Raw genomic sequence first — 11889 nt, forward strand, 5'->3', positions numbered from 1 at the left:
TGCCAACGGTGTTGTATCTAAAGTGGAATTTTAGCAATTTCTCAGAAGTGACAGTTAACTTATAATCTCAGCATGTTCAGCATGCTTAATGAACTCCTTGGGGAGACCAGAATATCTGTAACACAATTAACTTCCCATTCTTATTTAAATGAGGAGTTTCAGAGTCCCTGATGGAAGCTTGCTTTTTGGCTACAGTTAGCAAATGTATGCTAGTAAATGACACATAGAGCCTTAAGCTGAAATTTAGACTTCACTAATTTGTGCTGTGACATGTGCAAAGTGCTTTGGAGGAAATGGGAAACTCAGTTGTTTAAATGTAGTTGATGAAATGGGGATTATCACCCTTGGCTAAACTTATCATCAGCCTGATTGCTCTCCGCATTTTCTACTTTTACAGAGCAAAGCTTGTCAAGTCCTTCCCTGACAATATTTGCTTCAGTTTTATCATTTTTCTCATTACTTAATAGGATATTTATCTCAGATAAAACAAGTACAATGAAATAATTTTCTTGTCCAAAGCAAATAATCATCAAAGTCTAGTAAGAAAGTAGACCATAGTCTATAAAAAAAGAGGGACAGAGCAATTTGTTATTCAATAGCAAAAGGTCAGCCCTAAAACATATGCATGTATTATTACACAGACAGAGCAGCTTGTATTGATTGTATTGATTCAAATCAGTTAAGAAATATATATATTTATGTATATTTTTATATATATAATTATTTTTAAATATATATTTATATATATTTCTTAACTGATTTGAATAAATATATAAATATAACAATAATATATATATAAATATATAAATATAACAATATATATATATATATATCTTAACTGATATGAATGCCACTGCATTGGCTGACTCATGGAACTGAGTATATATATACAGTTGAAGAGGAATCTTAATCCAGTAGCATGACTGTTCTGGAAAGATCTAACATCCAAATACTTGCTCTGTGTAATCCTGATGGAATGCAGACACAGCATACAAGTTTAATTCTTCTGTCTGGAATCAGACTCATCCTTAGTATGAACCGCTAATCTCGAGCAATGAAGGTAAAGTTGGTTTGTAGACTGATGTTTGAAAGTGACATCTACTTAAAGGCCAAAAAAAGAGGCAATCATAGAAAGATTTGACCGAATAAGTCAGAGATAAGATACATACAACTCACAGGAGACAGACAAGAAAAAAGTGAGGTTTACTTTAGATCAGTGCAAAGGGAGTCAAGAAGGGAAAGAACTTCCATGAGTGCAGGCCAGTTGACTTCAGCCAATGCAGTGGCATTCAAATCAGTCCCGTCAATTGTAGTTGTTTTAAAATAAATGTAAGATACAAAATTAGAAACTGAACTCAACTGCACTGCACAAACTACACGGACTGCCCCGTATGTATATCTTTAAGACAAGCATAGTCTTTGACATCACCATTTTCCTCCAGATAGTTTGATCCAGGTCTTGAACTGGTTTTACATTGAAAGAGTAGATCAGATGCAAAATGGTTCTTCCCTTTTGTAGCAGCCCAGAGTAGTCCATCAGCATCCTCCTAAGAAGGTAAAACATGAGAATGCGCACTTAATCCAAACTGACAGAAGAGCATTTCAGAAGCAAACTCTTTTCTTTACTTGGGTGGCCTGATGAATGGGTCAGAAATAGATTTTTCATAGTCAGAGTTGGTCAGCAATAGGAAATTGCATACACAGAGCAGATATGTTTTCCAGGAAGATGGCTGATATTTCATTCTGCTTTCTTCTAGGATGAGCAGACCCTGAGCCCAGGCACTGCTTCCTCACCTTGTCTAGCCTTGGAGCATAATTTTGGTTTTAATTGGTTTATCATTCATTTACAGTTTTGCTATTGGGACCATGTCTATTGAGACTGTTGCATTATATTCCACTTTTGCTGTTTTTAATGAAGGCATCTGAAGACCTCAGTCAGTGTTAATGGCAGATCAGTCAGAATGATGCCACTAGAAGCAATCTGCTTCCAAAACTATTTTCCCCTTTCTTTTGGTTAATAATATTTCAAAATTTCTATCACTTCCAATCCCTTAAAGGGTAACCCAACCTAAAAATATTTTGCAGTTTAAAATGTGGTAAGAGATTGGATGACTGAGCAGTTAAGAATATTAGTCCTGTTTACTAAGGACACATGTTTGCACGTTTGACTCCCTGCACCCACATGGTGTTTCACGACTGACTCATCTATTACTATGGTTCCACCAGGCATGCATGAGTTACCCAGACAAACATGATAGCAAAACACCCATACAATTAAAATGAGTTGAATAGAGTGGAATTTCTAATGTAAGCTTGGAGAGTGGCTGCAGAAAAATTAATTAAATGAAGTTTATTTCCCTTACTGACTTTTTTTTCCGGAGAGACAGGGTTTCTCTGTGTAGCCCTCGGCTGTCCTGGAACTCACTCTGTAGATCAGGCAGGCCTCGAACTCAGAAATCCACCTGCCTCTGCCTCCAAAGTGCTGGGATTAAAGGCATACACCATCACACCCAGACTTATTTTTAAGAGGCAAGTTGGTTTGTCACATAACACTAAAGTGTTCCCTTAATTATTAACAATGCTAAAATCCCTCTTTCTTCATCCTCAATTTGACCAGATAATTTTGCAAGAATGAAAGGATATCAGATAACTTAAAATCTGAACTTTTATTAAAGTACAGGCAGAATGGTATTTGATTTCTTTTGAGCTGACTATTGAACAAATAACTTTGTATACTTTTCGACTCTACAGGAGAAGGATAAAAGACTCTGGGGAAGATGATATCCAACCTGAACCTATCCTTAAGACACTTATCTCCACTGAAAGCTAAGAACAGAGCACAAGACTAACAGAAATAAATCCACATGCATTTTCTCTATTTAACAAAGACTTACTACGACACGGAGAAACTAACAAGGGAAAAACATTAACCAAAAGTAATAGATGGTTCAAGGATCTGAGTTTGCAAGATGCAGGGAATAGGGAAGGAAGCAAAGAAAATATAATAATTTTAAAAAGAGCAGCCATTAAAGGAAAACAATCATTAGTCATTTAATAGTTGATAATTATTACTTTTTAAATATGACAAATGTATGCCTATGGTTATGAAATGAGATTTCTTCTTCTGTTAGTTGTATTATCTATAAACTATAGAAAAAAGGGAGAAAGAAAGAAGAATCAGGTGGGGGATATAATTGAGTTAAATACACCTGCGACATGATAACTGATAAAGATCTTGAAATCCTGTATGTTGTATTGTGTTTTTTAATAACCTTGAAATATTTAGTAAAACACATCTAAAGCAAAATCCTGGCAGGATGAAATACTGCAGTGATTACCAGGATTATACATGGACAAACTCTAAAGATAATTCAAATACATCCTTGTATATCTTTTAAAACCATATTGGCTTTTTTATGAGCAAAATCTGAGCTGTATTATTATAATCATTCAAGAACATAGCACACTATTTGTGAATTCATTAATAAGCTAACCTCTTCATGGTACTCAGAAGACGAAGGTAAACATAAATAACTTGTTGATCCTTTTAAAACTATTCATGTGAGGCCCCACTTACATGTTGCAAAAGTTTTATTTAACAAGTCAAAAATCTTGTTAAAAATAGGATAGAAAGTGGTTGGGTACTAAAGATCTCAGGACTGTAGAGCAGCCACAAATATATCTGACGTATCCCACATCATTAGATAACCTGTAAAATGCCAGTGTTTTAATAAATATAAGATGTTATAAGAAATATAAAAATATAATGAATATTCCCAAGTTCAAAATGAACTAATTTGAAATCAATTCTGTCATTATGGATTTAATCAATATCATGTATGCACATTTTAAACTTGTTCAATATTAAAACATCACTGTGACTTCTTTAAAATTCTATATTTTATATATCTCACATTATGTTCAACAGGTCTAAACCTAAATCTGTCCACTAATGATGAAGTCTACTTGGCTAATCTCCTAACAGAACATTAGATTTTACTTCAGCACTTAGCTGTTTTATACAAAAATCACTTAGGGAATGTCATTTTTATTTCTTCTACACTTCACAATCTTTTTTAAATCCCAATGCCTCTTCTGTGGAAGATTATTTTAAGTAGCATTTAAAGTTATTAGACATATCTGCTGTCTATGTAGACATGTGACTGATGCCTCTAGGATACCTGAAAAAAGTAGAGAAAATTCCTTTCATGTTAAGAAACAGAATTCGGTCTTAAATTCAGCAAAATTAATTTTGATCAGTATACATTTCCTGTATGGTTTTACATACCACTTCACAAAATATATAAATGTACCAAAACCTAATTACCAATGAGGGGATACATATTTTACATATATTTAAAAATATTTCAAAACAATTTTCTACAAAATAAAATCATTCGGGCACATTGCTCATATTGAATTTGCTGAATGTATTTTATTTTTTACAAAATGAACATAAAACTTCATGTAAAGAAATCCTGAAGAAGTATCAACATAATATCAGGATGTTTAATAATAGTTAAGATGGTAGAATTAGTTTTTCAGGACTGACTTCATAAAGGACCAGGGACAAGGCTGCTTTAATAACAAATTTCACCCAACAATTCTGGAGAACTAACGATCTAAGACAGAAAATATTGGCACCAAATACTTTTCTCCTATGTTCCACCTCCTTGGCTTCTAGATCAGTTTTCTCCATGTGTCTTGCAAAGGTCTTTGCAGTTTCTCTGTTGATGCAGGCTTTTTTCCTCTATGAACACCAGACTCTCTTCATTCCTTTTTAACTTAATTATTTTGGGGTGTTTGAGATTCTAAATATTCATGTATTTCCTCTTTGGTAAAAATTAAAATTGAATGTTCTCAACTTTCTGAAAATTCTTTAAAATCCAATCTTTGATTCCAATAAGGTATCTTTGCAATTCCCTGGAGCCTAAAGTCTCTTTAGGGTTAAGTATAGTCTTCTCTTGCTGATGCCAGAACAGGTACTCCTCTGCTGTATATGTGTTGGGGCCTCAGACCAGCTAGTGTATACTGCATTGTTGGTGGCTCTGTATCTGAGAGATCTCAGTGGTCCAAGTTTTATGAGGCTGCTGGTCTACCTACGGGGTCACCCTCTTCCTCAACTTCTTCCAGACTTTCCTTAAATCAACCACAGGGATCCCTGTCTTGAGATCATTAGTTGAGTGTAAATATCTGCATCTGAATCTTTCAGCTGCTTGTTGGGCCTCTTGGAGAGCACCCATGCTAGGCTTGTGTATGTAACTACTTCATAACATCAGTGTCTTAGTGTTTTACTACTATGCACAGACACCATAACCAAGGCAAGTCCTATAAAGACAACATTTAATAGGATTGGCTTACAGGTTTAGAAATTCAGTCCAGTATCATCAAGGAAAGAACATGGCAGCATCCAGGCAGGCATAATGTGGGAGGAGATGAGAGGTCTAATCTTTATCGGAAGGCTGCTAGGAGAAAACTGACCTCCAGGGAGCTAGGATGAGCATCTTAAAGTCCATATCCACAATGACACTCCTACTTCAACAGGACCACACCTTCTAATAGTGCCACTATTTGAATCAAGCATATACAAGCCATCACAATCAGTAATAGAGTCAGGCCTTGGGGCCACTCTTTCAGCTGAATCTCACTTTGTGTTGGCCACTGGACCTCCTTTTCCTGTCTCTCTTCTCCATTTTTTGTCCCTGGAGATCTTTCAGACATGAAAATTCTGGGTCAGAGTTTTTGACTATGGAATGGTAACCCCAGCCTTCCACTTGATGCCCACACTGAATCTACTGAAGGTAGATTCAATGCCTTACAGCTCAATTTGTTTTCTTTTTTTTTAATTTTATTTATTTTTTCCTATAAGAATTCAATATATCTCAAAGATACATCATTTAATAATAAGAAGAACTTTTAAGGGGAAAAATGAATATGGTTCATATAACATAAAAGAAAAATCAATCTTTCATATGTATTAGCTTTACACCATGTTTAATTCTTGTGAGTGTTTAGAATTCACTGAATCTTTAAACAATGGAGACACCTTTATCCAAGTGGAACTATTTCTTTAGATTCATTCACACAACCTTCTAATGGTTAGTACCAATTGCCAACTTGATAAAATTTAAAGTCATCTGGGAGTTGTGCCCCTGTTCATCTTCAGGGTTGGGGTATTGTTTCCATTAATTGAGACAGGAAGATCCATCCACTATGGGTAGCACTGTTCCCTAGTCAGGTGTCCTAGATTAAACAGGAGCAGAAAAAAAGAGCTGAGCACTAGCATGCATGAATTCATTTTCTCTATGTTTTAGATTATAGATGTAATGTGATCACATACCTCAAGCTCATGTTGCCTTAACTTACTTAACATGATGAGCTATGCTTTGAATTGTAAACTAAAATAAACTATTTATTATTTAGTGCTTTGCAATTACTAAAAGTCTTGATTCTTTATAATATGATTGAAGTAAATCAGCAAATTCAGTTTATATCCATACACATGACTTTTCTTCACCACTCCATGTTGTCACTAAATGCAGAAATACAATTTTATGCTTCCTCAGCCAGTAGTAAAGTGTGTTTTGTATGCAAATATTTTAAAATTATTTTATTTTTACATGTTCATTTTAGTGAACACAAACTTGCAACTATAACCTCCATGAAATACTGCTCTTTTTGGTTTGCATTATAAGCACTAATAGAATAATTGTTATTTTGTACATCAAAGAAACGTTAGAGCATTCTTCATGCCTAAGATTGTGACCTGAATTTCTAGTTGCTTTGGTAAAATTTGGGTCAGGAAAATTGCAGTCCATTTTAGTAAACAATGAATACTGAAAACTTCTTTCTGTAGTGCTATTTAGATCCAATAACCCTGGACAATGAGGGAGAAACATGAATTTGTGATGTAGCCAAGATAGAGGCTTCATTAAAATTCATAGGTAACTAAGAAACTGTGGAGATTTGACTGAGACTGGCCTCACAAGCTCCTGTAATTGTAGTGAATAATTTCTTCCTAGGTGATGGACTATCATGAGATTAGAAGATGGTGCACTTGTTGAAGGAGATGTGCCATTAAGATAGGCTTTAAGATCCTCTCTCTCTCTCTCTCTCTCTCTCTCTCTCTCTCTCTCTCTCTCTCTCTCTCTCTCTCTCTCTCTCTCTATCTCTCTTTCATTCTAGCTTGGCTCCCTCACACTCAGTCATGTTCACTCTCACTCTTCCTCCTGTCTCAGGATCAGCATGTAAACCTCTCAGCTACTTCCCCAGAACTATGCTTACATTTACCTCTATGATCCTGACATAATGATATTGGACTAAGCCCAAGACTATAAACAAGACATCAGTTTATGATTTCTTTTATAAAATTCGCTCTTATCAGACTGCCTCTTCACAGCAATACAACACTAACACACACACACACACATACACACGCACAGGCCCGCACATGCACACACACACACACATTAAAAGTATTAAGAGTTAGATAAACTTTACTTCTATAACCTGTGACAGTCAAGTAAGTTGGGTCTCATACTTGATTTATACCATTGGTTGTATTTTTAGAAACTCTGGCTGGAAACAAGAACTTGTATATGCCTATATTCAGAGCAAAATAATTTTCTAAGATACATTGGTTACTTCCTAAATAAAACATACCTTAAATTATCTGATTTTGCTATCTAACTTTCTAGCAATCTATCTTTATAGCTGTCTAGTTACCCATAAATGTGTGTGTGTGTGTTTGTGTTTGTGTGTGTATGTTTGAGTGTGTTTGTGTGTCTACATCCCTTAGCCAAACCTGTAACTATGAACATTGCAGTTGCTGTTCAATATTTCTTATTTGTTTGAAAAATCTCTGTCTACCTGCTATCCACAGCATACTCAAACTGAACTCATTATATTTTTCCTGCAGTTGATTGAATAATTTTTTTATAATTTTATTGTGATTGTAACATTGGCCTATTGATATCAACAAATGTAATTTTATCTCTGACTTTAATTTCAATCATTTCAGACACAATAATACTGATATTGCATCATACCAAGCACTGTTTTCTTTTTAAGAGCCCATTTGCATAATTTCTGACTACAAAGTCCTTTGCCATATTCAGATTTGAAATCCTAATGAGATTTTAAAGGCATTCTAACATAGCATAATGAACAATATTCCTTTATTTGCTGCCACAAAATACTGTCAATATACTCTTTACTGTTTAATATTCCATTCCATCCATCTCTTTTTTGAGCATTCTTCCATTTGGTATAATAGTTTCTCCTTGGTAAAAAGGGTATACTGTCTTGAAAAATATTTACAAATTTATGTTAAGAATCAAAGTTGGTAAAACAATGTTTAGTGAAAAGATTTCTTCTCATTTTTTAGTAGTTATTATCTTATATGTATAAAAATGGTCTATGGGGTGGAATAGGATACATTTAAACTTAAAGACTTTTTTGTTTGTTTGTTTTTTTGAGACAGGGTTTCTCTGTGTAGCCCCAGCTGTCCTGGGACTCACTTTGTAGACCAGGTTGGTCTTGAACTCAGGAATCTACCTGCCTCTGCCTCCCAAGTGCTGGGACTAAAGGTTTGTGCCACCATGCCTGGCTTTAAAGATGTTTATATTAGTTATTTCCCCATTAAAATGTTATTTGCCTACAAAAGAACAAATGATGTTAGTAACTATAAAAACCATTGTTTCTTACAATGCAGTTATCAGATACATTCTGGAAAAGAATAGTGAGTGTTAATTTGAATATTTTTTATGGACAATATTTCAAATAGTGAAATCTTAAAGTTCTTTCATTTTAAGAGTCATAGAATTCTGTCGTGATTTTTTTTCTTTTTTTCTCTTTTTGATTAAATAGTAGTGTAAGCCAAACAATTGAGGAATGATGAAAAAAATGATCCTCATTTTATATCTAAGCAAACAACAGGTCATTCTTACAGTTCTTTCTTTACTGAAAGAAAATAAGTTAAAATAATTACTATATTATCTCTTGTGCTTCTTCTTAGAAAAGGGCACTATGTAAATCAGTGCTCTTTAACTGAAGTATTTTGTAAATATAAATACATTTGCTAAAAGTCCTCAATTACTAAAGAGAGGCCAGAGGGTTGGAAAACTTCTTTCCTGGGCAGACACTGAGGGATATTATTTGCTTTCCTATGTATTTAAACAATTTCTGTCTGGTAAAAAGTAATCCTAGATAAAGTGAGTCTAGAGATTAGCACTAGGAGTTTGCTGTTATTGCTGTTGTTATTTTCCCTGCTGAGTGGAAACTAAGCATCTCCTTCCCAGGTTAAAAATAGCTCCCAGCCATGCATTGCACACTGGCTCTTAGATGTACTTACCAAATTTTATGGATGCATTTGTTATAAGTTAAAATATTTCACACATTTTAATAATCTCTTTTACATAAACAAACTGTTTTCGGAAACTCTATTGATAGCTCTTCTTAATCTGAAAAGCTCTTTTACTGATATCTGATAATAGAAAAATATGTCTATTGAGAATATATATGGTTTGTAAATAAGCTCAAAGCTTACACTAGTTATGTTTAGTTTTTGTTTATGTTTCTCCTTGTTACTGAAGATCAAACATAGGTATCCTCACCATATATATATATATGCATTCAATGAGAGAGAGAGGGAGAGGGAGAGAGGGAGAGGTAGAGAAGGGGAGGGAGGGAGAGGTAGAGGAGGGGAGGGGGAGGGGAGGGGGAGGGGGAGAGGGAGAGGGAGGGGGAGGGGAAGAGGGAGAGGGAGGGGGAGGGGGAGAGGGAGAGGGACTAATCACACAAAGTAGAAGGGCAGCAAGAATTATTGAAGGAAGAAAATGTTCAAGCCAGCAATAAGAAGACAGCACTTTGCATCCATTGTACAGGTCACCAGTAAGAGGACAGGGACAAGAATTTCCATGCAAAAAAGGCAGCTCACTTGGAAAAAGTTTCAAATAAAATTGTGCTGTTCAATTCAGTGGATTAGCAACAACAGCAGAGAAACAGGTAAAGCCCAAATTTTAATCGTCAATATTAAAAGAATTAAGAAAAAAGCATATAGGTAGTATTATAAACAATAAAAGTTAAAACAGTAAAAGGAAAACTTAGTGAATCAAATATAAGTCAAAGTTGGCAGAATTGTCAGTAGAGTACAATGAATACTAGGGATGGAAGACAACTTGGAGAAAATATTCTATTCATATTCCAGGAAATAAAATTATAATATTGTTTCCAAGAAGTCTATAATAAAATTATTTCAGTCTTTGTAATCTGTGTGACAGAAAGAGGAACTATGCTAAAACTATAGTAAACTACTATAAATATAAAATCTAGTCAGCAAAATTATAGCAATTTACCTTTAGAAGTAGTTCAGTCATAAAAGAAAATTTAAGTTCCAAACAGAATATATCAGGGACAAATTGTTTAATGACTTCTAGTAATAAAGATTTAAACTCCATAAAACAAAGAAACAATACATAAAGCTAAAAAAACATAATTCTTCCACTCCTAGAGGGTTTGCAGTTGTGGCTGCTATGTCACATGTGCATCGGTAGGTAGTAGAGAAGAGAGAGCCTATGTCTATGTTCAGTGTTCTGACCTATGAACATCTGAATTATCAGTAGCCTAGCATTCCCTGAAAACAAAACAAGCCTGAGACCACCACTAGTTTCATGGTGCTGGGACAGGGAACTAGCCTGAATGACCACCAGATATGCACAGACCTGGGAGGGAGCAGAGCACATCTGAAAGGACCTTTGCCTGGCACTGTAATGCATGAAAGAGGCATAGGACTATTGAGATCATATCAAGACTGACTCCAGACACTCAGTGATTGTGAGTGAAACTAAGAAGAATACAGAAATGGTAGAGCAATGGAAAATAAACAGAAGTATGAGGGCACAATGAAGTAAGGCAGTACTAGAGACAATGGGTAGTGAGGAAAAGCCTGATATAAGTAGCTGGTGATGCCACCTGGGACCATGTTTGGGTCGTGGCCTGTGCTGCCACTAGGGACCATGTCTGTGTTAGTCTGTGTCTCTACAGCAGCAGGGGTCTGTTATCATCAAAGACCAGGCAGATGACCCTCATCTGGGCTGCTGACCTGATACAGGCTGATGCCAGAGGGCTGTACAGAACTAGCCCCACCCCTCTCCTGGGTATTAGGGGTGTCCTGACCTAGGAGCATGAGAACAGGAGAGATGATCCTATGCTTAGCCAGTGACAGTACTCAGGAGAGCAGGTCCTGCACATGTGTGGGAATTTCAGGTGAGCCAGCACTGAGGACACAAGCTTGAAAGATCTGGCCCTACTCTTTTCTTCCTTATGTTAGAGCTGGCCCTGGTTGTGGGGCTTGCTTGTGAGTTGGCCTTGAGAGTGTGAGACCAGAGGAGCAAGAGGGGAGTCCAGCTCAGATAATTCTTAGTTACAGAAATAGGGTGTCAGGTTGACATGGTTCCATATGGAACTGCATGACACAGTTTCCTGGATAGTGAATCTCTGACTTTCTAGTATACCGGTGGAATTGCTTTTCTTTTTATGCTTCTCTGTTTTGCATTTTTATATACCATATTTATCCTCAAATATAACTGTCATAAAAAAAATCTGGGAAAGGGATTGATGGCATAGTTGGGCAAGGTAATGTCTTTGATGTCTATACAGAACAAATTGCCCTGGCCCTGGTCATTCAAGCAGTCAACCCAGGCATAATGGGACAAGGAGTTCTAGATGTGGAGGCTGGCTGTCTTAATTCTTCTGTGGAAAATCTTAGCAAACTCATGATGATTAAGGTGTACCAGAACTATTTGGCTTAGGACACATTTTTGAGAAACTTGAAGTTTTGGTAGTTAAGTGAATGGAAGACCCCAAGGAAAAGGAACACTGAGCCTGGGT

At 35.8% G+C, this 11889-nt stretch overlaps 1 non-coding gene across 1 annotated transcript; it reads left to right on the forward strand.

Annotated features, from left to right (window-relative positions):
* The first annotated feature begins 10499 nt into the window (after positions 1-10499).
* Positions 10500-10631, forward strand: LOC115029295 (small nucleolar RNA SNORA17). Its single transcript, XR_003834870.1, has one exon. It is a non-coding gene; the product is annotated as a small nucleolar RNA SNORA17 (small nucleolar RNA).
* The last annotated feature ends 1258 nt before the right edge of the window (positions 10632-11889 follow it).

Source organism: Mus caroli, unplaced genomic scaffold (assembly GCF_978045245.1).
Source record: "Mus caroli unplaced genomic scaffold, Mus_caroli_1 scaffold_12, whole genome shotgun sequence".
Lineage (NCBI taxonomy): Eukaryota > Metazoa > Chordata > Mammalia > Rodentia > Muridae > Mus > Mus caroli.